This window comes from Pseudorasbora parva, chromosome 7 (genome assembly GCF_024679245.1).
Source record: "Pseudorasbora parva isolate DD20220531a chromosome 7, ASM2467924v1, whole genome shotgun sequence".
Taxonomy (NCBI): domain Eukaryota; kingdom Metazoa; phylum Chordata; class Actinopteri; order Cypriniformes; family Gobionidae; genus Pseudorasbora; species Pseudorasbora parva.
In genome coordinates, this window is record NC_090178.1 from 28,610,790 (window position 1) to 28,627,309 (window position 16,520).

At 37.9% G+C, this 16,520-nt stretch overlaps 1 protein-coding gene across 1 annotated transcript in view; it reads right to left on the reverse strand.

The window, feature by feature from the left end:
* cacng8b (calcium channel, voltage-dependent, gamma subunit 8b) overlaps positions 1-16,520 on the reverse strand; it is a 43,799-nt gene extending 27,279 nt beyond the window's left edge. Inside the window, exon 1 of the mRNA XM_067448964.1 lies at positions 16,194-16,520. The gene's annotated coding sequence lies outside the window, so the exon portion shown is untranslated. The remainder of the gene's footprint in view (positions 1-16,193) is intronic.

Genomic DNA, 16,520 nt, shown 5'->3' on the forward strand with positions numbered 1-16,520 from the left:
TGATATATGGAAGAAAACAAAGAAAATGGAAAATAAATAAAATAAATAAAATAAATAAAACAAAAAAAGTATTTGGGGAGGGGGGTTGGTGGGTTGCTTGTATTAGAATTAAATTACTGTTTTTATTTAAAATAATTGATAAAAGGCCTGCATGCTGCATACAATCTCATACGGATCCACATTATGAAACACACATGGGCCCCACATAAATTGCCCATTTGCCGCCCATGCCCACATAGAACCCATGAAGTCCCATATGTTCAAACCCATATGGGTCCCACATTATGAAACACACATGGGACCCACATAAATTGCCCATCTGCAGCCCATGCCCAAATAGAACCCATGAAGGTCCCATATGTTCAAACCCATATGGGACCCACATTATGAAACACACATGGGCCCCACATAAATTGCCCATTTGTAGCCCATGCCCACATAGAACCCATGAAGGTCCCATATGTTCAAACCCATATGGGTCCCACATTATGAAACACATATGGGACCCACATAAATTGCCCATTTGCCACCCATGCCCACATAGAACCCATGAAGGTCCCATATGTTCAAACCCATATGGGACCCACATTATGAAACACACATGGGCCCCACATAAATTGCCCATTTGCCGCCCATGCCCACATAGAACCCATGAAGGTCCCATATGTTCAAACCCATATGGGACCCACATTATGAAACACACATGGGCCCCACATAAATTGCCCATTTGCAGCCAATGCCCACATAGAACCCATGAAGGTCCCATATGTTCAAACCCATATGGGTCCCACATTATGGAACACATATGGGCCCCACATAAATTGCCCATTTGCCGCCCATGCCCACATAGAACCCATGAAGGTCCCATATGTTCAAACCCATATGGGTCCCACATTATGAAACACACATGGGCCCCACATAAATTGCCCATTTGTAGCCCATGCCCACATAGAACCCATGAAGGTCCCATATGTTCAAACCCATATGGGTCCCACATTATGAAACACATATGGGACCCACATAAATTGCCAATTTGCCGCCCATGCCCACATAGAACCCATGAAGGTCCCATATGTTCAAACCCATATGGGACCCACATTGTGAAAAACACATGGGCCCCACATAAATTGCCCATTTGTAGCCCATGCCCACATAGAACCCATGCTGCCCAGGTATAACCCATATGGGCCCCACATATCAATGTTGGCTGGGTCGTCATGCTGAGGGTGTGAGACCGCACTGAGCTGAGAGATGACATCGCTAATGAAGGATTAGACTATAACACCTGAGCTCTCATGCACTCCTCTCATTCCCACACACCCCTTATAACACCTCACATTCCCACTACACTTCTTGACCGTTGTCATATGTAAAACCCTCTTTCTGCCAGCCACACCTCCAATGTGCTCAAATTGTGGACATTGTGTAAAGGTGCTGGTAATATAATTAGAATATCATCAAAAGTCGATTTATTTCCCTAATTCCATTCAAAAAGTGAAACTTGTATATTATATTCATTCATTAAACACAGACTGATATTATTTCAAATGTTTATTTCTTTTCATTTTGATGATTATAACTGACAACTGAGGACAATTCCAATTTCAGTATCTCAGAAAATTACAATATACTTAAGACTAAAACAAAGAAATCTTGGCCAACTAAAAAGTATGAACATGAAAAGTATGAGCATGTACAACACTCAATATGTAGTTTGCCTCAATTACTGCAGCAATGCAGTGTGTCATGGAGTCGATCAGTCTGTGGCACTGCTCAGGTGTTATGAGAGCCCAGGTTGCTCTGATAGTGGCCTTCAGCTCTTCTGCATGGTTGAGTCTGGCATATCTTCCTCTTCACAATACCCCATCCATTTTATATGCATCCTGGCCAAATTTGCAGATTGGCCGCTGTCCATCATGACCTCCTAATAATCCCCATATCCTGATTGGCTTCATCACTCGGTCTCCTCTCCACCAATCAGTTGGTTTATGGTGAGCGTTCTGGCGCAAAATGGCTGCTGTCGCATCATCCAGGTGGATGCTGCACATTGGTGGTGGCTGAGGAGATTCCCCCGCTATGTAAAGCGCTTTGAGTGCCTTGAAAAATGCTATATAAATCGAACGCATTACTATTATATGGGGTTAAGGTCAGGCGAGTTTGCTGGCCAATTAAGATCATTAAGACCATGGTCCTTAAACCAGGTACTGGTTGCTTTGGCACTGTGTGCAGGTGCCAAGTCCTGTTGGAAAATGAAATCTGCATCTCCATAAAGTTAGTCAGCAGCAGGAAGCATGAAGTGCTCTAAAACTTCCTGGTGTATGGGTGTGTTGTAATGCAAAATTTACTTTCATCAGAGAACATAACTTTGGACCACTCTGCAGCAGTCGAGTCCTTTTTGTCTTTAGCCCATGCAACACGCTTATGACGCTGTCTGTTGTTCAAGAGTGGCTTGACACAAGGAATGCAACAGCTGGAACCCATGTCTTGCATATGTCTGTGTGTAGTGGTTCTTGAAGCACTGACTCCAGCTGCAGTCCACTCTTTGTGAATCTTCCCCACATTTTTAAATGGGTTTTGTTTCACAATCTTCTCCAGTGTGCGGTTATCCCTGTTGCTTGTACACCTTTTTCTTAGAGTGTAGCACCAGATGTCTTCATTATTGAACCTTTTCACAATATTAAAATTTTCTGAGATACTGAATTTGGGTTTTCCTTAGTTGCCAGTTAATGATCATCAAAATTAAAAGAAATAAACATTAGGAATATATCAGTCTGTGTGTAATGAATAAATATAATATACAAGTTTCACTTTTTAAACGGAATTTGTTACATAAATAAACGTTTTGATGATATTCTAATTATATGACCAGCACCTGGATGTCCTACTTACACTATACACTACACACAATGAATGTGTATAGTTACATGTCTTCTGACTGAATTTTGAAACATCATGTTCCTATAGCTTGAACAGTAGAGCATAGCACTAGCAAGGCCATGAGTTTGATTCATTTTAACTGATAAAATGTACAGATCTGTTCAAAGGTTTGTTTTAATGTTTTGAGGGAAAAAACTCTCTTTTTTTTCACCAAGGCTGCCTTTATTTGATCAAAAATACAATAAAAACAGTAACACTGTGAAATATGATTACATTTTTAAAAAACTGTTTTCTATTTTATCACATTTTAAAATGTAGTTTATTCCTGCGATGAATTTTCGGCATCATTACTCCAGTCTTCTGTGTCACATGATCCTTCGGAAATCATTCTAATTTGCTGATTTGCTGCTAAATAAACATTTCTTACTATTATAACATGAAAATTATGTGCTGCTTAATATTTTTGTGGAAACTCTTCAGGATTCTTTAATGAATAAAAAGTTCAAGAGAACATTTTTATTTAAAATATAATTCTTTAGTAATATTATAAATGTCTTTACTGTCACTATTGATCATACTTACTCAATAAAAAATTAAGTATTTAATTTTACGACAAATTTTTGAACAATAGAGCATTATGAAATGCGATGCGTGTCACTGATATTAAAATTGTCTACGAAATGTGAAAGATTATTTGCTGCATTCTGACATTTTAATGGTATTTATTCATTTATTTAGTAAAGGTAATTAATTTTAGGCTAGTCTTGCACATCTTTAACTAAATAGCATTAGTTATACTTCCCACTCCAGCTTATTCTGGCTGACTTATTCTAATCAAAACTAAAAGAGTGAAGGTCGAAGAAGTTGGGAAGACGGCTTTAGACTGGAACAGCATTTAGGAGATACCAACCATATTTTGCGTTGCTGTTTAAGAACAGGTTTACCTGAAATAGAATACCAAAATATCATGGGGCTTTTCAACAAATAGAAAAAACTGGGAAAAAAGTATGAAATGTGTAGAATGAAATATGCTGTCCCTCCAAATGCACTAATATAGACATAATTTGTAAATTAAAGTGAAATTTAAATTAGTCATTAATTACTCACCCTGTAAGACCTTTGTTCATCTGTGGAACTCAAATGAAGATATTTGTGATGAATTCAGAGAGCTTTCTGACCCCTCCATAGACAGCTATTTGCAACGTAAACTGCTTAGGAGACTGGAACAGGTCAAAACTAAACTGTTGAATAAAGCCGTTATCATAAAGTTGTTTTGCACACAAAAAGTATTCTCTATAGAGGGGTCAGAGAGCTCCTAGATTTTATCAAAAATATCTTAATTTATGTTGGATTCTTAATTTATATTTATTTGAACGACATGAGGATGAGTAATTAATGACAGAATTTTCAATTTTGGGGGAACTATCCCTTTAAGTGACTCATACAAAACTTTGAATATCCTTTAAGTTGTTTTAATGCCACTAACCTGGTAAACTTTGGAAACTCTAGCTATTATTTCATCCTTGCTAGTAAACATTACTTAAAATAAAAAAAGATGGACTGATAACATAAACCTACTGCCCTTTCTCTCTGAAATTGTGTAAAACCAGCCAATCAGATTCAAGCTTGCCAGAGCAAGGGCAGGCACAGCATCTGACGCTGAAAGATGAATTATGCCAATCCTACACTACATGCATTTCAAAGTTATCGGATTGCTTTTCTTTTTACACTACACAACTGTGTCATCGCCAGTCGTAGAAATGGCCGAGTTCTCAGGGGGACCATAATTGTGGACATATTTTATATTTTTAAACCATTGATGCAGAAAATCCCACTATTATTTATGAAGAAAATTTGCATAGAATTTGGATAAAAGATGGAAATCTTCTACATTTTGAACTGGAACTTTGTTCCCCTTTGAAATGTACTCGTTTAACTCCAAAACCCCTGCCCTAATGAAATGAGGAGTTCATTTCAGATAATGTTTCCCCTCAAAGACTGAACTCTGTGCTTAATGAATCTTTATCGTACTAGTCATTTAGCTGACACATTTATTCAAAGTGACTTACAGACAGTATACTTTTTGTTACATGGACCGTCTCCATCAAGCAACCTTTAGTTTAAGTGGCTTGCTCAAGAGCACAACAGGGATAGTTCAGGGATCGACTCTTTCATTTACCAGCCTAGCTCTACACCATCAGCTGACATTATGAAGGAAAAAATGTGTAACTCTGTGAGAAAAGCTGTGATAATGGGCCAGCAGGCAGAATATTTATATTCTATCAGATTTGCATAATATCAATATGCATAGACATGTCAGGCTTTCAAGAAGAGGTCACCTTAAAGATTCAAATTCAACAGTCAGACTCAGAACACAGGACAAAGCACAGGGTCACTTAGTCTAACAATATCATCCATTTATCCCCACAAGAACACATTAAACAGCATTCATGCACTGATCTACTGTTATTAATGAAATAAATCACATGTGGTTAAAAATGATTCAAATGATCCAGTAGATTCATTCAAAAATACCACCATAATACATCAACACTATTCTTAAACTGACAAGCATGGTTTGACCATATGCACTACTGTTTAAAAGTTTGCAGCTATAGCGATAAAAAATAAATAATAAAAAAATACTTTCTTTAGCAGTGATAGTAACACTTTTACATTGTTTTAAAATATTGTCATAAAAGAGTTCAAATAAATGCTGTTCTTTTAACTTGTTTATTCATCAAAGAATCATATAGTTTCCACAAAAATATTAAACAGGAAAACTCTTAACATTGGACATTTTTTGAGCAGCAAATCAGCACATTAGATTGATTTCAGAAGGATTATGGGGCACTGAAGACTGCAGTAATGATGCTGAACATTCACCTTCTGTCATATAATACAATAGAAAACAGTTATTGTAAATTGCAATAATAAATATTTTAATGTAATATTGACAAAAAAAATAATTGCAGCCTTGGTGAGCATTGGTGAGAACTTCTTTTAAAAACATACATAATCTTACAAACCCCAAACATTTGAGTGTATATGTAATATCAACACCACAAGTGGCTAAAACTGATTCAATTAAACATTTACATTAAAGCTGCAGTCTGTAAGTTTTGCCACTTTGTTGCCATCTCTGTTTGAAACCTGCAATTGCAGTTATTTGCAGAGTTATTGTCTTTAGGTTGTGCATCGGTGGCTCCTCAGCACGGAAGATTCTAATGTTTTAAGGATGGAAGAATCTAATGTTTTATGTGTGTGGCTGGTTGTCAGTCACCACACCGGTGTGTATATTTACTGTACATCCGAATCACAGATTGTAAAGTAAGTAACATGTCTGCCAATTTTGTTCTGAACTGAGAAAAAAAAACAAGTTTTTCATTAACCGTTAACCGAGGCCCTTAGCGGTTAATACTCGGTTAACCATAGTGTGCGTCAGGGTTATTTTTAGTTTATTAATTTGACTACCGCCATCTCCGTATAGTGAACGCGCCTAGAGAAATGCGCATCATGGATTACATAATCAGAGAGTAGCCTATTTCTTTTCGTTTTAAATTGTTAAAAGACATTTCAAGCTTTCTTAAGATCTATTTCATGTCTGTGAGGCGTACGCTGAGTTTCATTAAATTAGGATGAGATGCGCTCCAGTTCACGAACAATGCGACTCTATGGGAAGCCAAACAATCCAAAATAGGGATGAGTCAGCGGGCTGTTACAGAGCTCGCGCCGCGCGGACATGTCATCTGCGCGGTTCAATAGACCGAGCCGCGCGGCCGACTCGTCAGCGCAGCGCGGACGTGTTTACTAGTGCTACCCAATGGGCAGCGCGGCGCGAATTAATCCGTTTTTTTTCACGGTCTATGGAACTAATCCTCACCAGCGCTGCAATGAACAATTTAAACCAATACAAGTTCATTTGAAGCAGAAACTTCAATGACTTTGTTATCAATATTATGATATAGCCTAATATCTATCTATCTATCTATCTATCTATCTATCTATCTATCTATCTATCTATCTATCTATCTATCTATCTATCTATCTATCTATCTATCTATCTATCTATAATTTTTATATCGGAATTCAGATATAAAAAGCTTAAGTATTACAGTCATGGGCGTCGGAAGCAAATAAAAAATGTAATTTACAGTCTACAAATAATAGCTGAATGCAAAACTTCATACAATAGGCTAATAAGATTAATTACCTGAACATATAAACTCTAATATAATTACCAGGAGGTTGGCGCTTCTCAAGAGGAATATGATATTGAAAATCATTAACATTTGCTTTACAGATATTTCCATATAGCGTGCAGTTCAGTATCGACACAACACTGACTTGACTTTTCAAGATAATAAACAAAAGAAAATGCATTTCATCCCCGATTTCATTTGTCTACTGTAGGGAAAAACAATTAAACTTCAGCAGAGAACCAATGTTTGTAAGGAATGAGGGGTTTCTTTATTGTAGCCTATATTTGAGTGCATTTATGGTTCGCGCCGCGCTGCCCATTGGGTAGCGCTAGTAAACACGTCCGCGCTGCGCTGACGAGTCGGCCCGCGGCGCGAGCTCTGTAACAGCCCGCTGACTCATCCCACTTTTGGATTGTTTGGCTTCCCATACGACTCCGAGTGGCCGCGAGGGCGCCTGCATGATTAAGGCATGTAGAAAAATATGCAGCCGAGAATGATTCACACAGCGTTAGACTCGCGCGGCTGAGCCTCTCCCGGCAGAGAGTTCAAGCATCTGTGGACTCGTTCCTTCAGCTCTTGCCATCTTGCTTTCAGTCCGCGATTAGCTTTTTTTGTTTTCTTCATTACAGTTAAAGTAACGTCTGCTTTTCTCTAGTCATTCACAAGTTTCTCACTTCAAACTTTCTTTCTTCTGATCCTTTATGCACAGCGCGCGCGGCTCCCGCTCTGCTTCTGCCCTAAATGCTTATAGTCCAGTGCGACTTATGTTTTTTTCCTCTTCATGACGCATTTTTTGACTGATGCGACTTATACTCCGGAGCGACTTATAGCCTGAAAAATGCGGTAAGCACTGCATTGCAATACTTGCATTTTGCCCCGTCACTCTCATTTTTAAAGTGCTCCCACGCTTTCTTTGCGCGCTTCATTGCCCGCTTAGAAAGCTGGTCATGACTTCTTCTTGTGGATATTAAAAATGTCTGTGGGAGCGCTCTGGCGGTCTCTAGGGGTGCAAAAATATATTACAACTAAATTCAAAGCACGTCATTGACGCCACTTAACCGAGCAAAATGTTTCACTCGGTTACGCAATTTTTAACGGTTAATCGGTTAACCATGGACACCCCTAAGCTACACTGTGTGATATTTTCCCCCATCTAGCGGTGAAAAGGTATATGACCATCCAGCTAATATTAGTTTCTGTTCCTCTCAATTCTGATTTCGTTTTAATTCCTACGGTGGCCGATTTAGTCCAAGATTAACATGGCAATCCCCCTCTTCACATTCCACACGGTGCCATCGAGTGTTAAACCGCGAAAGGCGAAGATTGAATTTATGGGTATGTCCCTCTTAAAATGTCCCTCATAAAATGTCCCTCCAATTTATAGGTATGGCTAATGTGCTTTCAAGATGGAGGGGTAACATGGCGACCAGCATTCGAACCCCTCACCCGTATGTATTTTCAATGGCATATTATAAACTTACGAGAATACTTTACTACCTGAAAGAAGTAAATATACATTAATGACAAATATATTTTTGAAAGAACTAAGTGTTTTTAGCTAAGAATAAACTAAAAAAGTTACACAGTGTAGCTTTAAAATAAATCGTTCTACCAACGGTGATTACCCCTTTGATGCATAAGCTATGCAAACCCCTTCTAAAGCACAACATGGGTCTAAAAAGACCCGTATTCATTTCCTGTTTCATGCATGGCTTGACTTTTTTTTAATCTTTTGAATTCAATTTAAGAATTTAATATCCAGTGATCTATTAATTGCATGATCCATAAATATTCGAAATATCTTGTTTTCAATTACCAAATTTTTTTTATGGGTTTTGTGTTACTACATCAAGTTTACATATATGGGTCAGAAATTACACATCTATGCAAGCATGATAAAATAAAAGAATAAAGACAACATTTTGTTTCAAGGTAACTATAGCCTAATATTCAAATTTTATGTCAGTTCTTTTACAAAATATCAAATATTGTCTGTGGTTATAAATAAATAAAATAAGACTTGCATCCAATATACAAAAGCAGCTGTGTTGAGTTGTGAAATGTGAGGCAGGTGAATAGTATTCTGCAGTAAATATGTTCCTACTTGCAAAAATGTTCAAGTATCAAAGGTTTTTCATTTCATCATTTTTGACCCATATTATGTCAAATGATGTAAAATACAAAAACTGCATTTGTTTATAAAGTAAGAAAGGAAACATTAAAAAATGGGGGGGGGGATCAAAAACAAGATATTTGATGAACACCTAACAACATAAAATACATATATTTTTAAAGATGCAGCAAAGAAAAACTCAGCCATGATTGAAATAACATAGAAAATGAATGCAGGTCATTTTAGACCCATGTATATAAAATTGATGTAGAAATACAAAAACTGTTTGTTTATAAAGTAAGAAAGGAAATTTAAACATGATTTGTGGAAATAAACAAGATATTAAAGATTCAGCAAAGAAACTCTTAGCCATGACTGAAATTACATCGGAAATGAATACGGGTCATTTTAGACCCATGTTGTAGCCTGACAAGCCAGTCCCACAACAAGATGTTTGGTCTGGAAGCTCATCATTGATAGGGCTCAATCCGAGGGGCGGGATAAACGGTTGTCTTTCAAACTCAGCTCGACACTCGCGGCAGATTAGATTTGCTGCCGCTAGGGTGGGTCTAGATTTATAGTCTACCCATGTTGTGCATTAGAAGGGTTGCCATACAAAAACTATTTTTATTCAAAAAGTAAGAAAGGAAAAGTAAGGATTTGTGATGATCTAAAACAAGTTAAATGAAGAATAACTGGAATACTGAATGATTACACACTTAATACAGTATAATCTTTTGCTTTTGACAATGGGTGAATCTCCAGTTGTCACTGATGATTGTCGTTTGGATCTTTCTGAATTAAAATCCTCCAACCAAATGACATTTATTATTCCATCTGCTGAAAAAAAAGGCTATAAATGATCTGACACCTTCAGCATCCTCACATGTGATAGCCTAGACAGACTCCCTCTTTATACAGATGTGATGTAATGACGCAAAGACGAACAGCTGCATGATCAAATTTCCTGCGGAAACCTACCCGTACCACTCAAATTATAACACATTTTTACAAGCGTACCGTTGCAAATCGGGCTAAGGTAAGGAGATAGTTTTGAACACTGGCTGGTTAACTTGCTAAAAAGTTACAGACTAAAGCTTTAATTAAATACACATTCCCTTGCATTCAGACGACACAACCAATTACATCTAGGCTTTATTCCCAGCCATAGAATATATTACTCCTACACATATTACGTCCAGAGTTTTTAAACCTGTCCTGGAACACTCCCAGCACTACACATTTTGTGTATCTCTCTTATCTGACACACCCACTTATGAAAACAAGTGTGTGAATTCGGACAATGAATATGCCAGAAGGGCTGCCACTTTTGCATAGTTTGTGCTTGTTGTTAGCCTGGGAAAACCCAGACAACTATCTGCAATTTTAGAATTAGATTTGCTCTGCAAGTAGTCTGGCAAAGAGCCCATTCAAGCCCATTTCTAATCCTTTGAAATCACGGCACCAGTCAGAAACAATGGTGGCGGGCTTTACACGATAACGACAGTGCAGCGACGTGAAGCAGATTTTGTACATTACAAAGATGGATGCCGAAGTGGAACATCAGCTCTGGATCTGGCCTTTCTGTGATTATTTCCTCACACTAGATCTAGTAGTCATGTAAAAATTGTAAATAATTGTAAATAAATAACTAGCGTGACTATGCTCAAGTCTGAAAATGTTCTAACACATCTGAAATGACTGAATTTGAATAAGGTTTGTGAGACTCAATTTTCCAAAGACTCATCAATATTATTTTATTTTTTTAAATATTGCAAAATTAAATCACATTATAATCGCAATACCGACGCTTTACAACGGGGGCAAATGTGATCAGATCTTGATGTTTTCTGTTCGACCGTCAATCCGAGATTTTTCAGTCAGTCCGAGATGCTAAGAGGTTTTCCAAATTTTGCAAAAATGTTGATGGCGTGGCGGTGGACACCAGCTATTATCATATTGCTTTTCCAACAATGGCAAAAGTCATCAGAAGCCACTGCAACATCTTCCTCAAAATCACAAACAGAATTGCTGTCTCAGCTGTTTCTCCGTCGCTCTGCATACGTCATCATTCGTTGGTGACGCCCCCTTGAAAATGATTTGTCTATGAAGCTTTGCCAGAACATAACTCAGTTACTACTGAGAATGGTCTGGTTTTAACCAGGCTAACTTGTTGTTTAATACAACCGCAGGGTTAAAACAACCCAATTGCTGAGTTAAAACAACCCAATTGCTGGGTTAGTCCATATTTGACCCAACATTGGCTTAAAACAACCCAGCATTTTTTAGAGTGTAATCATATTAAACTTAGCAAACTGGTAGCTCCAGTAGTAATGAAAAGATTTATCTTGAACTCTGTCATGGAAACTAGCATGCATAAACATTAATCAAACAATTGGACCAAAGGTTTGGAAAATAGATGGGTGGATGGAAGATTCATGGGCACCATCTTCTGGCAAGACGCAGTGGGATTGAATAAGCACACTCTGCCATTATGGTTTCGGACACCAATGGCTGTCTCCTCAAATAGTACCCTATTTAAGTGTATGCCCAATTCACCTACTTGTACTACGACCTAAAAGTATGTACTCCTTTTGTGAAGAAAAAGTAAGAAGACTTGAGTAGGCAAGCTTTGGGACATACTACTTTGTCATTTTTAAAAGATGAACAGCTCTATCGCTTAGTTCCGTCCATCCTGTCACCGTTTATTGCCCTGTCAATCATCTTGTCACAATTTAAATCCTCCACATTCAATTGTATTTCATTTCCTACCGCAACAGAGAGAATTGTAGCACGTTGATCAGCCAGTCATGGGTCTTTCATGCGGAGACTTTCCTCATCTGTTTGCAATTTAAATATAATGATGCATGTAAAAGTTAATGACCAAACGTACCATTACAAAGTTCACAATGCTGCTTAAATGTGGATTACATGTGGATAATATTAAATAATAAATATATTTTCGTCAAGTAGCCTGATTGATAATACTGATCATTATTCACTAAATCACCTTTATCTAAACCTCTCTACTTAACGGTCAGACTCACACATTCGTCATGTTTGTAGTTTTAATCCTCTTCCTATTCTAATCGAATCGAATCGAATGGATTCTAAATAGTAGACCATCAGGGTATCTTTGGAATACTCATTTCAACATACTACGATTTGGGACGTACTAATTCTATTTTCGAATACTACTTGGGACACATAGTATGCAAATTGGTATGCATTGGTACAGTGTCTAGCAGTCTCTACTAATGAGGTGATGAGTTGAATCAGGTGTGTTAGATGAGGAGACATCCAAAATGTACAGTGCTGGAGGTGCTCCAGGACAGGTTTGAAATCCCTTGTTTTAGGTTTTTGTATGAGTGGTACAGTAGCAGGAAGTATAGCAGACTGAAAGTATGAGAATTTCTGCTTGGGTATGCTGAAGAAGCTCAGGTGCTTCTTTTATTTCAGTAAAGTTCTTTTCATATAAACTTTAGAATCAGACATCAAGACCGTAAGGCAGTTGCTCAATGAGCGATGAACAATAATATAGTTCCAGTTATGCAGCTGTATCTGTGAAGGAAGCTCGAAGGAAGAGAGAGCGAGTAAGGATATTCATTTTGTTTGCTTAACCTGGATGTCCTTATCTCCTCCCACAAGAAATGTACAGTCTCTAAACAAGCGGCATTACCTTGTTTCTTAATTGCTTTTGTGATCCAGACAAAGAATGTATAATCTGACTGAATGAATCATTTTCTTTTGCTTACAGCTTGCTATAGGTTCTGTTTGATGACTATGCATGAAGGTAACAAGCGATCACAGTGTATGTCTCTTGCACTCCGTCGCGTCTGTATTTAAGGTAGAGGATTCTCATTCCATGAAAGTTTCAGTCCCATTTGGGACCGATGAAAGGGAGAGTTAATTATCACAGCTCTATGAGGTTAGTGCATGTGTAATCTGCTCAGTTTGATTCCACACTAAATTAAAATCTGACAATTCTGTTCAAAAGTTTGAGGTAAGATGTTCTTTTTTTAAAAGGGTTAGGATTATTTGATCAAAAATTCAGTAGACATTTTTACATTGTGAAATATTATTAAAATGATAAAAGAACTGTTTTATATATTAATATATTTTAAATGTAATTTTTCAGTGAATTTTCAGCATCATACTACAGTCTTCAGTGTCACACGATCCTTCAGAAATCATTCTGAATTTGGCACTCAAGAAACATCTTTTATTATTATCAATATTAAAAATGGCTGTTCTGCTCAGTTTCTGTGGAAAACAACACGATGATTCCTTGATGAATACAAAGAAAGCATTTATTTGACTTGTTTTGTTTTTGGAACATTGTACATTTCTTTACTATCAATTTTGATCAATTTAACGTGTCATTGCTGAATAAAAGCATTAATTTCTTCCTGGCCACAAACTTTAAATGGCGATGTATATTATATTATTTGATCAAATGACACATAATGATTTTGCTCTGCTAGATTCAATTGATTGCATATGGATGGCAGACTTCTATGTAGGATTGAAATCTCAAAAGCTTCAAGGAGTCTCAGAAATGTTTCATTACATATCACTATTGTCATCAACTGCTGGAAAAAGAGATCAGTCGTCTGGGCCAAAAATGGTTTAAAATGAGTACTATTGCATCATTGCACTAGGGTAAAAAGTAAGCACACCACAAACAGATGTTGCCTGATTCATCTGATGTCACTGTCTGTTAAAAAGCCACACTAATAAAACCATGACCATGATCTTAACTGCACTGGCCATGAACAGTCTGCATATAAACAATAGCTTCTAAATCTGCTTTAAAATGTAAACCTCCATCACTGATGTAGGTTGTGAGAAAAACTCACAACCGGTGTTGTTGTTAGGACGCAGCTTTGCTTTAGACAACATTGATCGGAGGTATGAGGGGTCAGTTCACTCCACTTTGTTTGTCTGCTGCAGTATGACTGTTTTAAAAGCTGTATTGGTCTAGTGGGAAAAAAACAAGTGTGCCTAGGAAAGTGTCAAGACTAAAACACAATGTGCACTTCATAGCGGAGAGAAGCCAATTGCTAAAACAATCTGTGTCTTGACCATATTTCACCATTTATCTCTTTCCCCCCCCCATCTGTCATTTGTGTCTGAAGCACTACAGCTGCAGGACTCCTTAATTTTACAGTTCACTTCTTTAAATTATACCGAGAATAAAGGAGATAATCTCCGCTCTTTAATAATTGCAAAAAGGCCGTCCGCTGGGGTTTCTTTTCCTTTGTTGTATTCTGAAATGCGCTCAGTTCCTGTATAGATCGTGGGAAAATGGTGTTGGTACAGCAGTGCTGACACAGGACTCTTCAGAGTATTACATAATTATGATCCCAGGAGACGCAATCTGCTTAAACAGAACCCACCAAAGGAGAGCGATGCAACCTGAGCACTGACCAGGTGCTTTGTTTCATTAAAACATTTCTGTGTGGTCATAGGCCATGTAAACGGTGGAGGCACATCTTAGGCTTCCTGTGAGCACACACACGCGACCATGCTGATTAAGGTTTCTGTGCCAAAGCCAGACACTGTCATCACTAGCTTGTGCTGTGTGATTATTAACTGCTATGATTCATTCATTTTTTCACAGTATATCATACAAAATGACACTGAATTGGAGACATATTGCAACTTGTAAACTGGGCAGGTGAAATGAAAGTGCAGATAAGCAATATTCCCACACATTCATAATGTGAGTTGACAGGAATCCAGTGCAAGTTGCCAGAATGCTGCTGTAAAAAGGCATTATGGGATGGCCTTTTTAGTGACAGTATACTTTACAATTTGTATATATATATATATATATATATATATATATATATATATATATATATATATATATATATATACACACACTGTAAAAAAATCTGGCCCCAATTGAAAAATTTCTAGTGACTGATCACATCTACATTTTTCAGTAGGCCAAATTGAATTTCTGTTAATTAAATTGCATCAAATCACAGAAATTCAATTTGGCCAACTGAAAATTTTAGATGTGATCAGTCACTAGAAATTTTTCAATTGGAGACATGATTTTATTTCTTTTTTTACAGGGTATATATATACTGTATTAATGTACAACCTGTTTCAGCTATTAATAATTGCTTTTTACAGTATAGCCTAATGTAACAGAGTGGTACACTGTAGGCCACATGATGTCTTTGAGTTCATGAACACCGTAAAATACAACAGTAGGCTAAACATGAACTAAAAAAATCTAGGAGCCTTTATGTAGGCCTTCATCATGGTGTGACTGGCAGTGCATCGTTTCCTTCAAAAATTGCCTAATGTTGAAATAGAGGCCTCCTGACAGCAAAAGCCATGTTCGTAAGGTCACATTAAGTGAGTGAAAAGCATGGATCAAACATGCACGAGCAGGGCTGTGAAAAGGTCCACGCTCGTGATCAGTGAGATCAGATAAACGGTCAGGGTGAAGTGTGGGAGTTGACAGGGGGAGGCTGGGCGCTGATGCGAACCGCAGTGCATTCATTAGAGGAGACCTCCACCGACACCGAAAATGGACGCCTTTCTCTAAAAAAAAGCCCCTCATTCTCGCATCAAAAAGCTAAACGGACAGGATATGTCCAAAGGGCCGCGACAGACTTGTTCTAGAAGTATATCAGTGTGTTTGTTTCATCGAGCTCTAGATAAGAGGAGTTTATGCTGCACATGCATAATGAATGCGAGGATGCGCTTGCAGATCCACTATGAAGAAGACGATTTCATCATGTAGCCTATCATATTTTTCCCCGTTCGGTTTGATTTAACAAACATTTGCAGAGACAACCAAACGCAGGCGAAGAGCTTTGCGAAAATCGACAGCTGAGCTTGCAAGCTTGCAATTTGGCATCGATTGACCGCTCTTTACATTCCACATGGACACACACATGCAAACGGAAACATCCAAACAGCCTCCCAAAATCACGAGCACACACGCAGACTAGAGAAAATGTGAGATTATTGCTTACCAGTGTAGTTTGTCTCCTGTTTGAATACCGTCGCGCTCCTAAAGAGGAAGACGAGGAGAGATAATTGCATATCAAGAGAAATGGACTGTAAACGAGTTAGCAAAGAAAATAATGGCGGGGTTTGCTCGTCTCGGGAACTGACGCTTTTAAAATGTCGTCAAATAATAATAAAAAATAAAATAAAAAACAAGTTACAAATGTGAATCTCTCTCAAGACAGATAGTATATAGGAGAGATATTCAACGCGCACACGTCCCCACGTCACTCGAGCACGGATTTGTCTAGAGCGCGTGTAGCCAATGCGTGTGCGCGACTGCGTCTCCCCCG